At 47.6% G+C, this 20192-nt stretch overlaps 1 protein-coding gene across 5 annotated transcripts in view; it reads left to right on the top strand.

Annotated features, from left to right (window-relative positions):
• The first annotated feature begins 972 nt into the window (after positions 1 to 972).
• foxp2 (forkhead box P2) overlaps positions 973 to 20192 on the top strand; it is a 79835-nt gene continuing 60615 nt past the window's right edge. For 2 of the 5 annotated variants that reach the window (XM_029851562.1, XM_029851559.1), the window contains exons 1-3: positions 974 to 1479; positions 8441 to 8507; positions 9102 to 9165. The gene's annotated coding sequence lies outside the window, so the exon portion shown is untranslated. Of the gene's footprint in view, positions 1480 to 8440; positions 8508 to 9101; positions 9166 to 20192 lie in introns of all 5 variants that reach the window. The other 3 variants (XM_029851563.1, XM_029851558.1, XM_029851564.1) reach the window with 3 other exon arrangements.

Here is a 20192-nt window from a genome sequence, read left to right as displayed (position 1 = left end):
TTAACACCTCCTACGTTTCTCATATCAACTCCCACAAAAAACACCGTGAAATAGAAGAAATTTGTTTTTTGTTTAAAAATGTTTTTAACGATATTTTACACGCAATGTGACAATTTCTGCAGGAAATGCCATAAATAATATCATTGACAAAAACGACTATAAGAAATAATTATAAGAAAAAAATATGGCATATGACACATCAACAATTGCGCAAATTTCTCTTTTATTGCCTTGAAAATAAACGTGTAATCACATCCATTGTCAGTTCAGGAATTTCAACATGAAAATACAATATTGAAGTGAGAAAATAAATCACGAGAGCAAGGCTTCAGATTTTAAAACCTACCCTCTCCACCCTTTCTTTAGCTGAACGCAAATGCTTCATCAGTTTAAAGGAAAAATAAAAGCAACATTGGAAAAACCTGCTGGTCCAAATACATCCGCAATTATACGACTATAGCTAATACGACACAAGAGAAATCTGCTATCTGTTGAAAAACAAGTTTAAATCATTTAAATAATTGTTGAATCTCTGACAACAACTGAATTTAGGTTCCATATTTGGACAGTCTTGATTAGGGTCAAGATCTATAAATTAAAATGCACTGATGAAAAGTGCGAGACGTGAACAGGGGTGGCGATGCAACAGAATGTTAGAAATCGGCTAAAATAGACAGAAAATAACTCATAGCATCATCTTAACACGTGTTCGGTGGACGGATATCGGGGAAATCAGGGGGGAAAAATGGCCAAGTCGTGCGTGATTTTAATCCAGACCATTCATTGTCACATGTAAAGCGACCTTCTGATAACGTCCATCACGCGGCTGCACGTTCACAGGTTCCATCCCCGCAACACCGGCGACGGCTGCGTGGTCGGAACCGCATGAAACAAACTTTTGGAAAACATTTGTTCGCCGTGCGGATGACGTCACACGCCCCCAAAATAACAACACACACACACACACACACACACACTCAGACGCACACACACACACACACACACACACACACACTCAGACGCACACACACGCACCAAGCAAGTGCCTCCCCCCGGGGGGTTTTCTAGTCCCAAATATACTTGCTTGCTGGGATACAGCTTGATGCGTGAGTGGGGGGGGAAAAGAAAACAAGCCGAGTCTTCTCCGCTGCGCGTCATTCAAACAGGACTCGGTGTACCGCTTTTCCAGCCCGCGTTGCATTAGTAATAACGGCGGCGTCGGCAGGAGACAGCACGAGACCGCGCGTGTATGCATGCATGTGTGTCCGCGCGAGTCGGACAGCGGTGCCCAGCGGAGGAATATTCGAGCTGTTTTATTTACTCCCGCGGCTTGTTGTCCGGTTCCCTCCGCGATGGTGAAGTTGGACGGTCACGTGTGAAGACCTGCGCGGCTGTTTAGAGGACGGCGACTTCTCACCTGGCGTGGCAGAAAAAGAGGTCCATAAAAAAAAGAGAGAGACACCCGACAGTTTCCCTGCGGTAAGTTTTTCTCCTGCCCGTGAGCTTATTTCTTCGCGACTTCTTTCTTTTTTTAAAAACTACGCTGTCCGCAGTTGAATTAAGACATAAGTTAGTCCCGCTCCTGCGTTGGCTCCAAACAACGCGGTTTCCACGTTTGCAGTTATTTTCTTATTAATATTCCTTTGTTTTATTGCCGAGCTGTGTTTTTTAATTAGTTTCACCTGGTGTTCGACCTTTTTCTCCCTGACCCGTCTTGACAGCAGCCAGGAACATGAAGCTTAATTTAATTCCTTAAACCGAATCATTTAATATCTGCGTCATCGTGAAAAGCTGTTTGCGTTAGTGTTTAAACAACTTTTAAATGACGATTTATGTTTTACTAAATCATATTAGCCTTATTTAAAATATCCTTCTATTTAATTCGGGAGCTTCTTTAAATTTATTATGTATCCGTTTTATTTAAATATCGCTTTTGCTTTGATTTATTCGTGATTGAATGGTCAATAAAACCAGAACATCAATCATGTATAATTCAACTTTTAATGAGAATTGAATCTCATAACTTACATAAAATTACTGCTGTATTTCAGCTACTGTTATCACATGCCAACAATTTTTATAAATAATGCAAAAATGTAGGTAAACAATTAAATGTCCTGCTTGACCCTTAAATTAAGCAATGACTGTCAACACCTTACCGTGCACGCTTCTTCCAATTTATTATTATTTTTTAATTATCTTTTTTTTTGCTGATGTCCAAAAACAAACGGGGCAGCTCGAGGAGTTTTTGCAACGATTATCCTCAAACCCCCACGAATGAAACTAAACACTGAAAAGCCCCGAACAATCTTTGTTCCTCCAGGTCACTCTTAGAAACGCTCCCCCCCCCCCAAACAAAATCAATAGCTAATTTTTTTCAAAGGCTAACAAAATATGGTGGAAACCGACTCTCCGGGCCTGTCCTCTGATCAGCTTTCACCCCTGGATTAGCCAGATCGACCCTCCCTACTGAAGCCGCGGGGTGCACAGGTGTTCCCTCCTCAGTTATGCAGGTGTGGGCCGGTCCCCCCCCCCCCCCCCCAACCATCCCCTCACTCAGCAGCTCTGGCTCTTCAAAGGCCAGGCGGCAGTAAATGCCCCTCGTGAAACGTGTCAGCGACAGTGCACAATAAGCACCTTTGTTGAACTTCTCCGGCAGATGTTTGAAATGTTTTCCTTTTGTTTACTTGTTGCTTTTGCGATTTTCCCTCCTCAAATCCGCCTCGTCTTTCTGCTGACGTGGTCGGGAGCCGTGCCCTTAATGCCCCGACTCTCCCCGCTCCCTGCATCCATTTTGATTGCCGCATTTATCATCTGGCGGTCGCGCTCTACATTATGGTAATGGGAAAATGAATGTCCTCCGCAGGATTAATGCGTATACCCTGTCGTACATTTCAATCACTCATCAAAATTAAGAGTCGGCTTTCAGCCTCGTGGACGCCGGTCGATGCCCGATTACTGTTTTGGTGTTTATCTGGGGTCAATGGTCGGGAAAGCCGTGAGAAAAGTTTGCACGTTTCTGTGATTGTTACAGCCGACCGGTGCAACGGTAAGTCCAGGCTGTCGGCCTTTTTTCTATTTTTTTTCTTCTTTTTTTTTTTCGCACGTTGCACCGATTCAAACGTGACTTTTTCAGATCAGTTCTTGAACCCAGCCCCCCCCCCCATCCCCCAGCACCTTGGTAATGAAACACGCCGCTCCCTCAACCCTTGAGGTGTGGCGGCATGTGGGGTAGAAGTGAGCAAAACTAAAATATTTGGGGTGGTGAAACGTATAGGGGGCGCCTGGCTTTCTTGCCGTTCACCTGTCCCACGTGTTTTCAGATACTCTTCGATTAAAAGCAATTAAACGCCGAACGTTCAGGTCGAATCCACGCTAAGTTCGTGGAAACGTTTCCATGACAACGGACGTGCAAGTTAAAGCAACCAGAAGTCATCAAGCCTCTCCTTCCCATGTCAGCCCCCCCCCCCCCTTCTCCCAGTAAGAGTGGGATTTGTGTTGACAGTTTTGGCCTTTAAAGGCACTTTTGTGCCGCGCAAAAGTATTTGTTTACCGGAATCATGCTGCAAGCTGTCAGACTGGGAAGATTGACTCCTGTTGATAAAAGCGTGCGCTACATGCTTAAGAGGCCACCCCCCCCACCCCCCCCCACCTCTTGCACTGTAATTATCCACATCACGGTAATAGTGTTTTGTGTGGCCAAGTTGAGCCTTGAGACAGCTCAGACTTTTTTAGTTCCGCTCTGGGTAACTTCTCAGGCCCGGCTCGACGCCGCCTCCAGTGAGAAATGTTGTGACTCTGGTTTGGAGGGTGGGGTCATGGCAGGAGGATTATGAAGCGGATCGCAGGCCACCCTTACAAATTAGGGAAAATCTCCATCCGGCGGTTTGTTTTATCCACTCCTTGGGCTTTTGTGACGTTTTCAGTGAAGTCAAACTGCATCGTTTCGTGTCAAAACAGCCAGGTGGTGAATACCGCTCGCCAAAATCGTTTTGCGAACACCTTGCGTCATCGCAAAGCACGAACAGAAGACCCGACTCGTGGAAGTAGCTGTTGGCTCACGTGGCCGTGAGGGACGCGCCGAGTTACAAAACAAATGTTTCGTTTGCGAACACCATGTTAATTTTAAAGTTGTGTACAAAAAAAACCCCCCAACGATTCTTGGCGTTTCCTTTCGCCTTTTGACAACGTGGTCTCCACATGGTCGTTAACAGCACCCCCTGCTGGGCTGGCTCTGAGCTTGGCCTTTAACACTGACTGACCTGTCACTGTTTATTTAGGCAGTTGTGTGCTCGTTTAGATCGCAGCGGTGCACCAAATGTGACCACAGAACTTGTTTTGGGCTTTTTTTCTTTCCCAACAATTGCTGGTGCCAAGATACGACAGCTTTTATTCGCGCCACGGTCGGATGACGTGGTGTGAAAAAAAAAATGTGTCAGGTTTCGGGGTCTTGCCCTGAATTAAAGACACGGGGTCACTTGTGATAAAAGGCAAGGTCGCTGTTGCTCAGACCGCATTCAGCCTGTCACTCACAACCAGAGAAATGTCATGCGAGACAGGACGGAGGCTAACGGAAGCTAAGTTGAGGCCATTGTGGCCACGTTTTAAGCAAACACAAGCCTCTCTCACGCTGGAACATTTAATGAACGTGAATGTGAATAATAACCACATTGAAACATCCCATTGATGGTGAGTTCAGATTCCCAAAAACAAAGGTTATCCTGTATCTGGATGTCCAGTCCTCTCAAAACAGGGAGACAATAAGAGAAAACAGGAAGAATGTTTATTTCAAATGGCGGGCAATAAAATGTGTGTGTAAATGGGGGGGGGGGGGGGGGGGGGGATGCTAATAGTTTTTGACAGGCACATTAGGCTGCAGAAAGAGCATCCAGCTCGGGGCTGGGGGCATATGGTGCAGCCTTCTGCCGGCGTTGCTCTAGACCAAGTTCCAACACTGGCGCAGGGTCACGACTGTCTCAGGTTTGTTCCTTCTGTCCCGCTCTTCTAAATAAAAACAGGAGGGAAAAACATGAAAGGGGGGGGGGGGCTGGCTGGCGGGCAGTGGGGTTTGTGGTGGCAGTAGTGGCTCTGTCTTTGAGTAAAGGACAAAAGGAATGCTTCCAGTCGAGCCCTTTGGGTCAGGACGTGATTGTCATCATCGTGCGGCGAGGAGACGTTTGACATTTCCAGAAATGCATGGTTTTTAATTTTGTTTCATGAGGTTCGCAGGAAGACAGAGACGGCAGTTCTCTGGTTACAAGGGAGTCCAGCGCACAGATATTTTATCTCCTTTAACACCCGGTTCGCACTCTCGGACAGCAACCCCTTAATCCCCCTCTAAACGCTGACGGTGTTTTCACCACGCTGGCTCTGTTAGCTTTGCTCCTCTGTATTGTGGCGAGGATGGAGTTGGATAATGTGCAGGATGACGCACGGCTCTGGTCTGAAGACAGCGGATCGGTGCGAGGGGTAATTACAAGCTACCGTGCGGCTCACTGGATTTTCCCTGGATCACAGCTACTGTACCCCCCCTTCCCCTCCACACACACACACACACACATACACACAACATATGGAGGCAGCAAAACAATGGTTTATTTTTATGACGTTTGATGAGTGGTTTTTAATTTAGATCGTCACTTCTGGCGAGCAGCAGGGCAGATGGTGCAAACTCGAGTGCCCATTAGAGCCTAAATACCTCTGTGCAGCTGTTGGTCATAAACTTCCCCCACCTCCCCCCTTTTTGCTTTTTCACTCTTTGACATCACCTAGGTCAACGGGAGTCAAACCTGTTACAACACCTGTTTCTGTGTATGCAAATCTGTTGTTTTGTCGTTTCATTAGGCAGGCCGAAAAGGCCGGGGTCCCTCGTGGTTGCAAATGCGACTGGCACCGGTCCCAGTTGGCACGCAGCTCCGCAGAGAGGCGCTCCAGGCGGAGCGAGGGGAGGGAACAAGAAGTCGGGTCGGATGCCTTCACATTACGGCTAAATCTGACCGGGCTCCTACGTTTCCCGTTCGGTTGGAGCTGGGGAACGGGAGCTGCTCCCCCTTCAGCCGTCTTTGTTCGGCGAGTCCATAAAAGACAAGCGAATGATGGAGAACAACACCCAGTAGCCCAGACCTGGCACACGCGCGTCTGCCACAAGCAGCCCTCCCTCCACACACCCCCTTAAGCCGTGTGCTCTACTCTCCCCCTCGTCCCCTTCATCATCTGGTGGTCTCCCGCAGCGCTCGCCTCTTAACCACATGTGCCATTGCCGGGTCTGCTTTTGCTCCGGGGCTAATTGTCCGCTGGTAAACTGCGTGCATGTTGGTGGGGGTCTCCCCTTCACGCAGACACGCCGCTGCAATGCACGGCGATAGCGGCGATGATGGCGGCGCAGGGGGGATAAGATCATGATCTCTCCATGCAGGTTTATTTTCCCCCGTAAGTCTTGAGATTGTCAGTTGTAATCCATCCCGTGCACGGAATGCAACAAATGCACCATGAAATTGAAGGTTATTGTGGGAGCGTAATGCAAAAGCTCTGTTTAAGAACACCAAAGCTGCCGTCAGACCTGCTGAGAATGGGTGTGGATTGGATTTGCTTTTCATTTAGATGCGTATTTATATGTATAAATTAAAAAAAAAAAAAACGGGTTTGACATTGAAAGACAAAGATTAAAACTCTATTTGTAGTCAAATAGCATGCCAAGTTTCCATTTTCCCCCCTGGCCTAATCTGATCTAGTGTACTGTACTGGTCTAATTGAGTGTTTTTCAAAAGTCCCCTCCCCAGCTTGGACCTACTGTAAGGGTAGGATGGATGGAAGACCTCAGAGTTCTGCCTGCGCTGGGCTAATCTGATCTGATAAGTGAGGATAACTCCTCCTTTCTTGTCTCCCCCTCCTTGGTTCGACCTCCTCCCCTCCTTCCTCTCCTCTGCCATGGTGTGGTAGGTCTGATTTGTAGTTCTGCTCCTCTCTCCCCACACAGACGGCATTTAAGCCAGGCCCCACAAGCCCCCTCTGATATGGGGAGAGTTCATTAGAGATGTGCCTTTGATGGGCAGCCTTTTCATGTGACTACCGGTTTTTCAAATACCTTGATGTAGAAGCTTAAGAAGGCATTGTGCAGTAAGCCCTCCTTTTGATGCGACTTATTTAGATCTGCATAGTAAATCAGGGGGAGTAAATAACCAGCCAACAGATGGAAGCAAGGAGATAAGGCAGCGGCGAACAATCGCATTTGTATTTTGTTATGATGTTGACAGCAGCTAAAATTCACTAATCTAGAGCCACTGATCTGCATTTCAAAGAAATCTCATTTAGCAGCAGGGAGGATAAAGTTCCCCTCATTGTGTCTGTTTTATTGCATTCTTTGCTAATTTATCTGCCGGCAGATTTAAACGCGCGGGGCTCGGTGGTCGGAGCCGGCGTCCGCTCGTTGCATAGGGGGTCTTAAATACTGTGAAAGCGGTTCCGTCTAGACTGTGAGCTGAGGGTAATTACACGTCTGACCATGAATAGAATGAGTTTGAAGACTCATCTTTCTTCGGGCGGGCCTGAATTGCTCGACGAACGCTGATAAGGAGCATTTGGTCCCCACAGAAATATTGCCAGTGACTTTCCATAATGTCCCCCCCCCCCTCCCATTTCAACAGCAAGGATGGTATTTACTTTTAAGATAAAGTTATTGTGTACAGTAATCTGACTTGTTAGCATAATGTCCTCTTTCATGGCAGGACACTCCTTCTTCTGCTGTGTGGAGGTATTTGTAGTCTGGGTCTTAAATAGTTTATCTTGACTTAGTGCACGAGTGCTTTATGTAAATACCAGCCTATAGCATTCTTAGGCCTTCATGAATACTTGAATGCATTTGCCATATTTATAAGTTGATAGAATTTATCGGCTGGGTTTATATTTGGCTATGTGTGGTATTTGTAAATCCCCGTGAATTGGAGGTCATACAGCCCAATAGACATCCTAATGCTTTTTCAGTGAATAAAATATGACAAGTGCGCAGCCTGGAGGTATATGCACCGGTAAATAATGGGGCGGGAGGGAGCAGAACTGGCCTTTCATATCTAAATCGCGGTTAAAACTCCTAACTAGAGCGCTGAGCGTACTTAATCTGCTCTTTAAGTTTGCAAAGTTTGGTCAAGACAAATAAAAATGGCAGCAATTGTTCTGTTTTTTGTTCTCTCCTGCCATTAACATTAAAACCTCATGGTCGCTCCATGCTACCCTTAGCGATTGCGCAATCGCTAAGGCGGCAGCTGAGTGCATCATCTGAATGCTTCACATTGCACTGCTAGTTAGCTCCGATGAGAGGCACAGAAGCAGGATTGTCCACACGTCTTCCTGCTGGCCCTCAATTCACAGATGCAACAAACAAAACAATTTGTTTTTTCCAGCTTTGGACTCACGCGACACTTTGTGTGTTTTCTTCTCTTTCCAGACAGCTGACATCGCTGGATTCTCTCCATACCTGTGACAGACAACAGCAGCAAGTTCTGTCCCCAAGGGTGAGTGTTTGAACACGGGCCCTTCGTGTCGTCCGTCAACGATTCCTCCACCTGGACAGTCATTTGGCGCCAGTGGCGTCCGTACAGTCGAGTTTTCATCTTCGAAATCTGACTGTTTTCATAACGCCAAGAGGTTTTTATTGACACACCAACCTGTAACTTTCCTCTTTGGTGGCCCTGCTGCCTTTTGGTGATTGGAGTGGAGGTCAAGGGGCCCCCGTTCCCCTGCTCAAATGTAACAAATCTTCATCTTGTCCACCTTGATAGAATTCCCCCTCCACTGGGCAACCTCTCAGTTGTGCCTGTTTGGTTTTCACACCCCAAGGATTTTCAATCTACTCCAACTTAGAAGTTATGATATGCGTTTGTGGCGGACAAATGTGCGCCAGCGTGGACATCGGGGCTTTCTGTATTTATTTCATGCCAATTGAGATTTGCAGCCCAACATGAGGGAATAATGTGGACAGAGGGGAGTCAGCGTGGCCGGTTTGATTTCACCCACTAGGAGCAAGAGGGCAATAACACTGCCTTGTTCATAGCCATGCTCATGTTTTCAGTCTAAACACAATCCCCCCCCTTTTTTTTTTTTGTCAGGATGAAGTATGCACACACAGTGCCCGTAGGAAAAAGCAGACAACACACACTATAAACTGAACGGGTAAGTGGAAGCACTTTTTCCTGTCCTCGCATGCACAGATAAGCGCATCGCCCGTAACGAGCCGCGCCGCTCATAAACGCCAGCTGTTCCTCACTGTGAAAGCCAAGAACGTAAACAGGCTCTTATTTACAATTGGCCGCAACGTGACGGATATGATGCAGAAATGAGCGCAGCTGATTTGCGAAGACAGAGGTCTCGTCTTCCCGAATTGAAGCAGAGTCCATATTTCCTCTCCTACCTAAAAGAGATTTAAATATTAGTTCTTAATTTGTCTCGTACGCTCTTACATCTTCAAAGATGAACTCTTACTGCCTATCTGCTGGCCATAAAAAGCCCTTCTGATCATGGTGGGGAAAAAAAGTTAAATTGCCCCAACGTGTCAAGCTACACTTCCAGTGTGGACCTATACAAAATCGCCGGCAATTAAACTCCTCTTTGACTTAGAGAAGCTCTTCAAGCCCAGCCGTCCTCTGCTCGCATTTCCAGTTTTGAAATTGATTTCAGATCAGAGACCGCTCCGTTTCCAACCCTCAAATGGTTTCTCTGAGCCCGCTAGCTGTCGTCCCCGAGTGGGCAAACGGGTCTTTACCCTGGGCACTCAGAGCAGTCGAGGGGGTTGGAGGAGAAATCAAAGCGACTGGGATCCTTCCCCACTGGCAGCCTCCATTGTCTCGCTGATCTGGAATTGGTGGAGAAGGTGAACACGGCAGGGTGGACGGTGGGGGTGGATGGAGATCAGGCGAAGCAACCCCCTCTTTATTTTCCTAATCTTTATCCACCATTAACCCCAGTGCCCCAGTGTGTGGTTGAGATCAGGGCCACTGGTCAATCCCCCATTCACTGCCACCCGGAATATTTTAAAGTTAAGCCCCATCGCTTAACAAAAAAAGTCTTACTCATCAAAGGTTTGCTCTCCCGTCCGTCCCTCTCTTCCTTTCGTTGACGCTCGTTCCCCAGGATCTTCGCACATAGACAGGAGAAAAGTTTGAGAAGTGTCCAACTTTGCATCTTGAGCTAATGAGGTTGGGTACTTTATTCTTAAAGTGGTCAGTCGTCACGCGCGGATCTTCAGTTCATATCAAACGAAAGCGCTGATGCCAACTATTGGGTGCGACGGAGGAGATGGGGTGGAGAGCCCAACGGTCTTTGAACTCCATGGACGTTTCAGATGGTTCTCCGTAGACGTGTCGTGTGTCGGACGTGGAGATGTGGAGATTAGGCCCCTGAGAGCAGAGAAAAGAGATTGTGTGGAGAGTGTTTGTCCAGAATCCACAGTTGCCATGAGAATGGAGAGAAGCAGGGTGGTGAGGAGGCTTAGGAGTATTGCCATCATTCCTTAAGGAGACGATAAAGAGGCTGAATGACTCTATTGATCCTCCCAGGCGCCTCGTTTTTGCCTCCTTCCTTTGTTGTATAAGATGGGGTAAAAACAAAAAAGCTTTGTGGAAAAATACGTGGAGCCCGTGACTGATTCAAACTTCAACGCGGATTCTGATTCCAAATCCAGTCGCCGTCATTTCCACCAACAGGAGCGGCTCTGAAGTTCCCCCGTGTTGTTCTTATTCGAGCGGTTTAATTGGAGAAAAGGTTTGAGTGCGGCCTCAGTGGCATTTTTCCAAGAGCCGGAGATTATTGTGAAACCCAAGCGGACGCGGGCGTGACATCAGAGCGGCCTGACACGGGCCTGAACTCCCCGTTTCAGGTGGGAAGAATTACAAGCGGCTTCGCTCGCAGGTGATCGTGTCCAATGAATCGGTCCCACACAGCGGCGCATTCTTCTCCCCGGGTCTAAATTCTGATTGTCTTGACAGATTGAACTATCGTGTTATCACCAAACTGTCACCCGGCCTCATTTTCCAGCCTGCACACATAGTTCTCAAGTTTATATTAGCCCTTCACAGTCCAGTGTTTATAGGATATTGTGGTTACGGCCTGAACTGGGCCCACACTCTTAACCCCTCTGATCTCTATTTATGTCGGCAGGTTACAGTATGTCAGTCTGCACCGAGCTGCCACAAATCACCTGATTTTTAGTGCAAATGGTGCAACAAACATGCTAAATAGGGCTATTTATTGTATTCTGTGCACATAAATTGGCTTCTATGAACCGCCTTTTAACAGCATCAGTAGGTTTTGAGCGCAGGCTCGTGTGTAACTTTGTATTTTAATGAGATTTTGGCAAAGCCGTAACTCAGAAAAGCATAAACGTGTGTTGTGTTTCGACTTGACGAGGGGTTCCGACCTCCCATAAAGATTTCTGTTACGAAAGGGACACGCGTTTATCGTCTTTGATGAGACGTTCGTAAAATTGCTGTCAGAGTTTCGAGCCGCTGCCAAAAGGCTTTTATTGGGAAGGCCGGGAGCCGAGTCCTTTGTTCCAAACGATCACTTGATCGCGGGTTGAAAAGGGATACAGGCGGCAGTGAAAACAACAAGAGCTCACAATCCGACTTCCCCACCACAGACCGCAAGCCCAGGCAGCACAGTTGTTGCTACCTGGTTGGAGAACTGTGTGTGTGTCTGTGTGTGTGTGTGTGTGTGTGTGTGTTGGGTGCTTGATTTGGGTCAGGGAGTTGACAGACAGTGGAATGTGAATGTGTGTATGTTGACAAACTCCACTGCACTCTGAATGGGGTTTGTGATTACACCTCATCATGCGTGCTGCATCGGTCTTGTCCCCGGCCCCCTGATCCCTCTCCCTCTCTCTCCCTCCTCTCTCTCTCTCTCCCCCCCCTTCTGCCCCCCCCCCCCCCTCCCTCACCACGGTGCCTCTTGGGCAATCATGTGGTCACACTACCTGACTCCTCGCTGCTCAAGAGTGCAGTTGACAAAAACAGCCCGAGGCCCGTCATGTGGAAAAGATTCGCTCGGCACACAGCATACATTTCACCCCCCCCCCCCCCCCCCCCATCCCCCATTACCACCAACAGATCCTCACTTTCTCCCACCCAAGTGAAGCACAAAGGTGTTCCCTTCTCCCGCTCACCTGTGAAGGGTAGCGCCGTCGCCTCGGTCCGGCCCGAAAGTGCATTTCCTTTCAAATTAGCCTTTGCAACTTCGCGCACGGGCGCCGCTTCGCCCGGATCCCACCACCTCTCCCGTCTCCACTCGGAGCGGCTCGGGCAGCTTCTCTTTGTCTGTTTGAGTTGCACTGCTCATGTCATGTAACATAAAGCCGGCGGTCGGTGAGTGCTCTCGGCTGTCAGTCAGCCCGGCCGTCCTGGCCCGTCGAGCTGCTCACCTGTGTTTATTGAACGAGAGCTGCTCCACGTCACCCAGGGAGAACACCTTGTGTCTCTCTCCTGACTTTCTCTACTTTTGTTTCGCCCCATTTCCATTCCACCTCTCCTTTATTTAGTAAATCCAATACTGCCCACTGTCCGTGGTCTAAATCTGCCCCCCGTCTGGTGTCCATCTCTTCTCTGCACCTGGCTGATCGCAAACACCCACGCTCAGACGTGCACCCACCTTGCCGGTTGAAACCTGTGTGTGAAAGTTGCTAACGCTCAGCGGAGCATTATATTGCAGATAAAGTAAATAAACTGGGCTGGGAGAAGTCCCGGGAATAGCGCGGCGGTCGCGCAGATGGTGCACCCACGCAAACAGACGCACACGCTGGAAGGGGACGGCCGCCGAGGTGCCGGGCGTCCCGAGGCGCCGGCTGTATGTCTGTGCAATTTCAGAGGTTTAATGTTTTTTTTAAAGAAACTCTTGAACAGCAAGAGATGGATTTTAGGGTCTAGTAGCTACGTATCTTGTTAGCTGAGAGCACACGCGGGATGAGGGTTAGGGTACAGGACGCGGCTTTTCATCTGGAATTCGCACCAAAACTGCTCGGAAAAGTCCCCGAAAAGTCAAAGGTAGCCAGGTCATTTCAACTCCTCTAACCTCTATTCTTCTTTTCACTGCATATCAAACCCTTTTTTGTGTGGGAGCCACTTCTCGGCGACTCCACATATTAGTTGAATTTCAGGGCTAATTTTTTTCCCTTTGCCGAGGGGCTTTAGAGCCAGCGTCCACTTGCTGAGCCCCCAGTTTAGAGCGCTAACACGTCTCAATGGTTGATAGAACACCCTATTCACGTTTCTACCTGCTGTCGGAAAAGACTCTCCTTGTACTCGCCACGGCTCCATTCTGTGTCATAAAGTGGTATAGGTAACATAGTAATACATTTGCATTGTGCCTCGTGACAAATACCCGACCAGGTCCCGCTCACTTCGCTGCCTCCCACCGTGTCCAGAGAGCGCCCGCCTTATCAAAGGCACGGGGGTCATTCAAAACTCAGCCGCCATCCACTCTTCGCCTTTTGTTGAATATTTCTGCGCGGGTGATAGTTTTCTCATTTATTTAGTGAATAGGCAGCAGGCCCGGAAGAAGAAAGAGAATTTTACATTATGGAAATGACGGAATAGGTTATAATCTTCCACATATTCATCACAGCAGACATTGGACCCTTGTGATACTGTCCTCCATTGGGCTATTGTTCTGGCCCCTTTCCGCACGCTGTTCCCCCTCAATGGCTGAATCGAGCTTTAATACTGTCCCTCTTCGGAATGACAATGTTTACCAGCTATCATTCAATAAGGAGCCAGGACGACACCCCTCTGCTGCCTGAATGTGCAGATATAGAACGGCAGCCCTGCTAGAATGGCAAGGAGAGGCAAAGTGATGAGACATTTATGTGTTTTACCAACGCATAAACCGTCCCAGCGTGCGTGTACGTACACCAACACGCTGACGCAGCAATATTTGGTCATTATTGCCTCTGTGGGCATTATGGCTGAGTATGTTGACAGTAAACTGGCCCTCACACCTCGTGTTGGGCTGCATCCGTCACTAAAATATTTACATATCTCTATAAAGATCCTTTACTCACATTGAGAGGTAAATAAAGGCCTATTTATTTCACTTGTCTCTTATTGTTGCTGGACTCTCACAGGGGAGCTAATGAGATTTCTATATAAAGAAAGTCGAGCTCAAACGTGATGTTTGTGTGCCTTTTTCCTCTGCTGTCCTCAAACTGTTTTCCCTTCAAAGTCCTGGCGGCGTTGGGGATTAGTCGCCGCGGCTGCTAACAATCATTAGCGTGTTGTCGCCGTTGTGTTGCGTTCCGCAGCTCCTACCTCTGGCGTACGTCGCCTAGTTTGGAAAAAAAGTGGGAAAAACAATCATTCCGACCTCCAGCGACCCCGCCTGACGCGCAGTCAGTTAAATGGTTTGTAAGACGTTTAATTACCAAATGGCATCATCGTTATTCATCTCATCATTAGATGTATGATATTAAGTGAATTGCCTCCCCTGGGTCCCCCTGTTTCACAGATCAATAGATTTAGCTGAAGCTTGAAGGGGGTGAAGGTGTGTGTGCGTGCGTGTGTGTGTGTGTTGATTTATTTATTTTTTTTATTTAGTGAGGGAGGAGGGGCAGTTAAATACACTTCCTGATACCCACAGCAGCAGTGACACTGGCTAATTTATTTATGCATTTAGCTTTAAAATAGTTTCACTTATGCTAATTCCCATGTCCACAAAACGGTTCTGGCCGCTGGGTTTATTTTGATGGTTAAAGGACACGTAACAAAAGACAAGGTTACGGCATCCTGCACGCCCCCCCCCCCCGCTCTTCCATGCAGTGCTTGCGTTTGCACTTCGGGACACTTTGTTGGTGTCCCGCTTTGTTTGAAGGCATTGTGGAGATTGCTAATGCAGCGTGTACACCTCTGAGGCCCTGCAGCTTGATATCGCCTCTATTCCCAACGTGAATGTGGCTGAGTGGCGATCAGGGACCATGAGCCGCTATTCACTGCAGCTGGCACTACCAGCCCAAGTTAATTGTCCATTATCTACTATTATCAAAGCTCCCCCTCCCACCCTCTCTTTTGCTCACAATTCCAGTTTTCCCGACTCAATATGCTGCTGCCACATCCATGCAGACCTCACCGCCAGGCCTTGACTGACTCCCGATACCAGCGAAGGCTTCCTTTGTCCCTGACGTTGCACCTTGAGTGTATTTTTTCCCACCCCTTTTTGCTTTTGAGGAGGATCTGCCAAGGAATCCTCGGAAATCTCACTTGATGGCACTGTTTTCCTTTTTGCTCCCCCAGAAGCAACAGGGCATGTTTTATGTATGCCGGGCACCCTCGCTGGGGCACGGAGACGTGCGCCTCTCCCCTTCCTGTCCCCGGGCACTGGGGGAAACAGACAGAAACAGCGATAAAATGAAATAAATAAAGCTCGCACAACATCGTTAGAAGTGCAGCTCGACTCCATTCGGGTGATTGTTTTTATTCCTATTGGCCCTTTTTAATATTCCCTCTTTTGAATGTATATTTGATGTCGATATTACAGCCCTGCAGATTCATTAACGTACGTTTCTCCTGTGCCGTCAGGCGTTGCTTGAATAATCGCATCAACAAGACGATGCTGAGAGTTCCTTTGAATCCACACCTACTCTCATTCACCACTTGATGCACCAGCAATTAGTCTCCAGATAATATTTCCCGTCCCGCACCCTCATAAACACACAAACGGTGCATTTTAATGCCCCTTCTCCTCTGTGCTGTTATGGTTTCCAGATTAATAAAAAGTGCAGATGTATAAATTAAGTTGAAAGGGATAAATGGTCACAATTTGACCATTACGTCCTACGCTGTCTAATGGGCAGCAGGAGTTAAACTTAGTTTAAATAGGAGTTGGATGGATGAATTGGGGGGGGGGGGAGCAAATGGTTCAGCACTATGAAGCATTGGTGTGACGGCCCCGTCTCATGAGCAGCCCGTAAAGATGCAATACATCACAGTGAAAAATACCTCCAGCTTGTGTTGCAGCGCCGCGCACATCATAAATAAAGGTGTGCCTCGTATAATTGAGGCTCGTGTGTGGGGTGGGGGGGGGGGCTCAACTGGAGATGAGAAATGGAAATCTGTGTACTGGTAAATAGATAATCACACAAAAGTAATTGAGGTTTTCAAACCCCAATCTAGTCTGCCAGCATGAGCTCGTTTGCATGTTAATCACGTCGGTTGTTTCCCTTCATCGCAGGGAAGTCCGCGCACACGCGCATAACCAGCTTTTAATTGCATTTAAAATGTCACAGAGGTGGAACACATGTAATTTAGCCAGAACTGTGTCCAAATTAATGGGTACTACTGAGACGCTCCATTGGACAGGGTTGGAAATGAGAGAGGCCGTCCATTGTTTGCGTCTTTATGAAGCTTTGGGCGATAACGTCTCTACTGGACCGGCAGTCGAAGCTGAATCTGACAGGCAACCCAACGGTACAGTACATGCTTATATATGTGGGGGGTGGGGGGGGGGGGGGGGGGGGGGGGGGTCGGATGGACGGTAAAAGGTTGGAAACATCAAAGGGATGGTCCATATACTTGAAGGGAGGAAAGAAAAGCAGGGATATATTTCTCCTTTCATCACCAGGTGTTCTGTGGAGTATAAATTACCGAGGCGATGTTTCCATAACTAAGATTAGGGCGCATGTGAGAGAGGGGAGACCCGCCAAACAGCCCTAGTTAATTTTTCATAGAGGTGGGCCATCAGAAGCAGGAAGCCAGTATTGCTCTCCCCCCCCCCTTTTCCAGATGCCTTCCTCACCTCTGCGTCCTACCAGCACCACAGTCCCTCTTCTTCTACCCCCCCAAAAAATAAAAGTTCTGCTGAGACCTACATGAAAGCCAGAGACTGCTAAAATGTTAATTTTACCATTTGCTGTTGAGGCCCGCTACCTTTTGTGTTTGTGTTCATCCCCTCTTCTTTTTTTACCCTTCTTTAATTCCCAGTAGCTCTGTTCTGTTTCATGAACGTGCTGCTATTTTGGCCGTTTGAAGTCTTGAGGTCTCGGCGAGCGTGGATTTGACTGGCTAGAAAATACAATGCCACATGGCGGATGAAAGAGTCCAACCGTTCGCTTCCTGTGTAAAGCCCGGTCCTTCCTGTTAATGGTGTGTCTTATACCAGTCCCAAGGCTCCAGTTGTGCTCACAAGCCCACCTCCAGTACACAGTCTGTCCGTCTTGGACTTTGGCTTGGATCAGTTGTCCTTTTACTGTCCTCAATCACCGTTAACCCCAGTAAGTCTGACCCCCCCCCCTCCCCGCCAAAAAAAACAAGCTTTTCTTTAAAATAAAAAAGAAGCCAACAATGAGAAAGGTTGACACTTTCCAAAAACAAACAAAAACAACAAATAAAACGATACCGCCAAGTGCACAGCAAAGATTTGGCCAAATGGATGGATTCCATTGTGAGATTTGATAGTTGGCAATTAGGGTGAGACATCCTGTGTGCGGAGTTGCTTAGCATTTTCCTTGGCCGGGACCAGATTGTTTAGTCTGCTCTCATTGTGAGCTGTTTCTGAGCTGCAGTCGACGGTTGTTTGCAGAGCGCTGGGGGGAAAATGTGAGAGGGGCCAATGCCTTTCTCTATTTATTTATTTTCCCCGTCCTTGGAGCTGGAATCTGATTTGTGTTCATGTTTCTCTATTCTCTCTGAACGTTTTTTAAGTGTGGCTGCTGAAATCTAGACTCTGCATGACCTCAGTGCGCGGCCTGTGTTTCATTAATGACCGGCCCTGTGGTTTAGGGAGAGGAATATTTTTCATATGACACCGCCTTGCATTAGCGCGGAGCGGCAGCAGCTGCACAACCACAAAACCATCCAATTTTGTGGCTTTGAAAGGTGTGAAAAGTTCAGCTCCCCATAGCCAGCGCTGCATTTTTAATTTCACCCTGTGTGTGTGTACGCGTGCCTACGTGTCGCAGAGAGGACCTGCGAAAAGGAATTCTATTCTTTTTTAAAGAAGTCACCTGCTAATGAAACATTTGTGTTTCATCCCCCTTGGCAACTTGTTAAGTAAACAGTGGAGATGTGTTTCAGAGCGAGACGTTTACGTACTTGCAGATTTGACGTGCTTTCGCCTCGGAGAAGCCTCCTAAAATAACAAGCAGGGAATTCAAAGTGGAGCAGGTAGCATTTTGACAGCTTTATTCATTTGTGATAAATTCTCCTGTAACAATGGTTTTATACTGTTTGGACCCTTATAGTTCAGAATACAAGCGGGCCCTTTTGAAGTCTCTCCCTCCTCCCGTTTTTTTTTTTGCCACATCTGGCACAGGAGGGTTTTTTTTCACGGATTGATTGATTTCCCAGATTCTGGTGGAAGCAACTCACGCAAAGCCACACAGCAACTCGCTAAGAAGCATGCAAGCATCCACGGACACACTCGCCGAGCCTTTTGCGCCCCCCCTTCCCCTCAGTCCCAGACACTAGCCCACTGTAACTCTGTTTTGTACCTTGCAGGATATTGAATATCCAAAAGGAAACCTCAGATTTGTCCCGTCCTGAAAACAAAGAGCCCTTATGCTCCCCTCCACCTCCTCTCCTCTTCACCCTCTCTTTTAAGCCGGTCCCGTTATCAACAAGTTTCTCCGGCATCGTAACATGTTTATCCAGCCCCCCATCCCCAAGTCATTCTTCCTCATCTATCATTCCTACAGGCTCGGCGGCGGTGCACGCTGTCAGCTCGGGGGTGAGAGATTGAGGTTAGTCACCGAGGCTCAGGAGGGCGAACAAAGGAGACGATTACCTAACTGCCCCGCTATGTATTTGATGTGGAGCCCCTCTGTTTGTTTGGGGAGGTCCGGAGCTGAATGCACAGGGAGACGTCTCACAGGAGGCTGACGGGCGCTTTAAAGCTGACACCAACGCCCCCCCCCTCCGCCATTCGTCTCGCTAAACACACGGCAACAGGCTCTGACAGGGGCAAACAGCAGCACACACACAGGAAGTTTACCAGGTTTCCCAACCTGCACAAGATTTCCAATCTCGCCTCCGACCGTAATTGGGAGCGGGTTTTTTTTTTTTTGGGAAATTTGAATCACCTGTGACGACGGCGTGACACATTCTCCGAGCACCCCCGGTGCACGCTCCGTGCACTATTTTGACAGCTCTCTCTAATGAGTCTGCTCTCCGTGGTCACCAGAAATAAAGTTTTTATTTTGTCTTGGCGCTTAATCGCGAGTTGGCGTAAACTACTTAATTGGATTCCAGAACTAAAGACAACATGGCAAGAATGCTTCTTTTTTTGTTTCTTTGCATCAGCAAATTATTGGTTCACTTTTCTTTGATTAACCTCCTGTTAGGTGACACTTAAAAACGGTACGGTGCCGGTTTGAAACCAACGGTTGATCGCAACCCAAATTATTTAAAAAATGTTGGTGACTTTTAAAAGCGGGGTGACTTTTCCTTTAATTCCTCTGAATTGCAGTTTCCCTTTCTCCTCTGATTCCTGAACAAATACTTAGGACTGTTGATTCACTGAATTCCCCGCTGGCCCTCTCTGTTTTGATAAATTGTACATCTCGCCCTATTTTCAAAGTCATCAGCGATTGCTTTTTTGCCACTCTGTACTGAGCGTGGACGGCTTTTAAAGGCAGTGAGTAGGTCTGATAAGTGGCTCAATCCCTGTACTAAAGCATTTTACTGAAGATTTAATAGCTACTGTATAATGAATTATAATGTATTCTCTCCAATTGCAAACGTCCATTATTATTCACCTTCCGCTACGGCTGGAAATCGTCTGTATTATTGTGACCAGTTTTTCAGGATACAAATCAATCGCTCAGCTCTAAGTGGGGTTATAATTTTGTTGTAAATTTCTCCCAATGCCAAATGGAATAGCGCTCGTCTAGCCGCAGCGGCTAACCAATTTCAAGCGGTGACATCATGGTCAGCCCCCAAATCGACCGTTCGGAATACAAGCGTCCGTCGGAACATTTCAGCCTACTCGGAACTCATTGAAAAGCTTATGAGTTTCCTTGCTGTTCCGGTTTAATGGAACATACCTTTCAATGACGGCGTGCGCCGGCACATCATCGAAGCCGAGCTTCCAAAGTTCCGCTTAACTTGTTGCTGAAATAGTTTTCTCCTTCTCGGGGAAATTGCGATCCTGAAGAAGTGTATCGGGGAATCTTTCCTGAAGGGAAAAATTGCAGCTCGCGCACTTGTCTTTGACCACGGCGAGGT

The sequence above is a fragment of the Takifugu rubripes genome, chromosome 18, assembly GCF_901000725.2.
Source record: "Takifugu rubripes chromosome 18, fTakRub1.2, whole genome shotgun sequence".
Lineage (NCBI taxonomy): Eukaryota > Metazoa > Chordata > Actinopteri > Tetraodontiformes > Tetraodontidae > Takifugu > Takifugu rubripes.
Note: the sequence above shows the minus strand (reverse complement) of the source record. Positions and strands in the feature narration are given on the sequence as shown.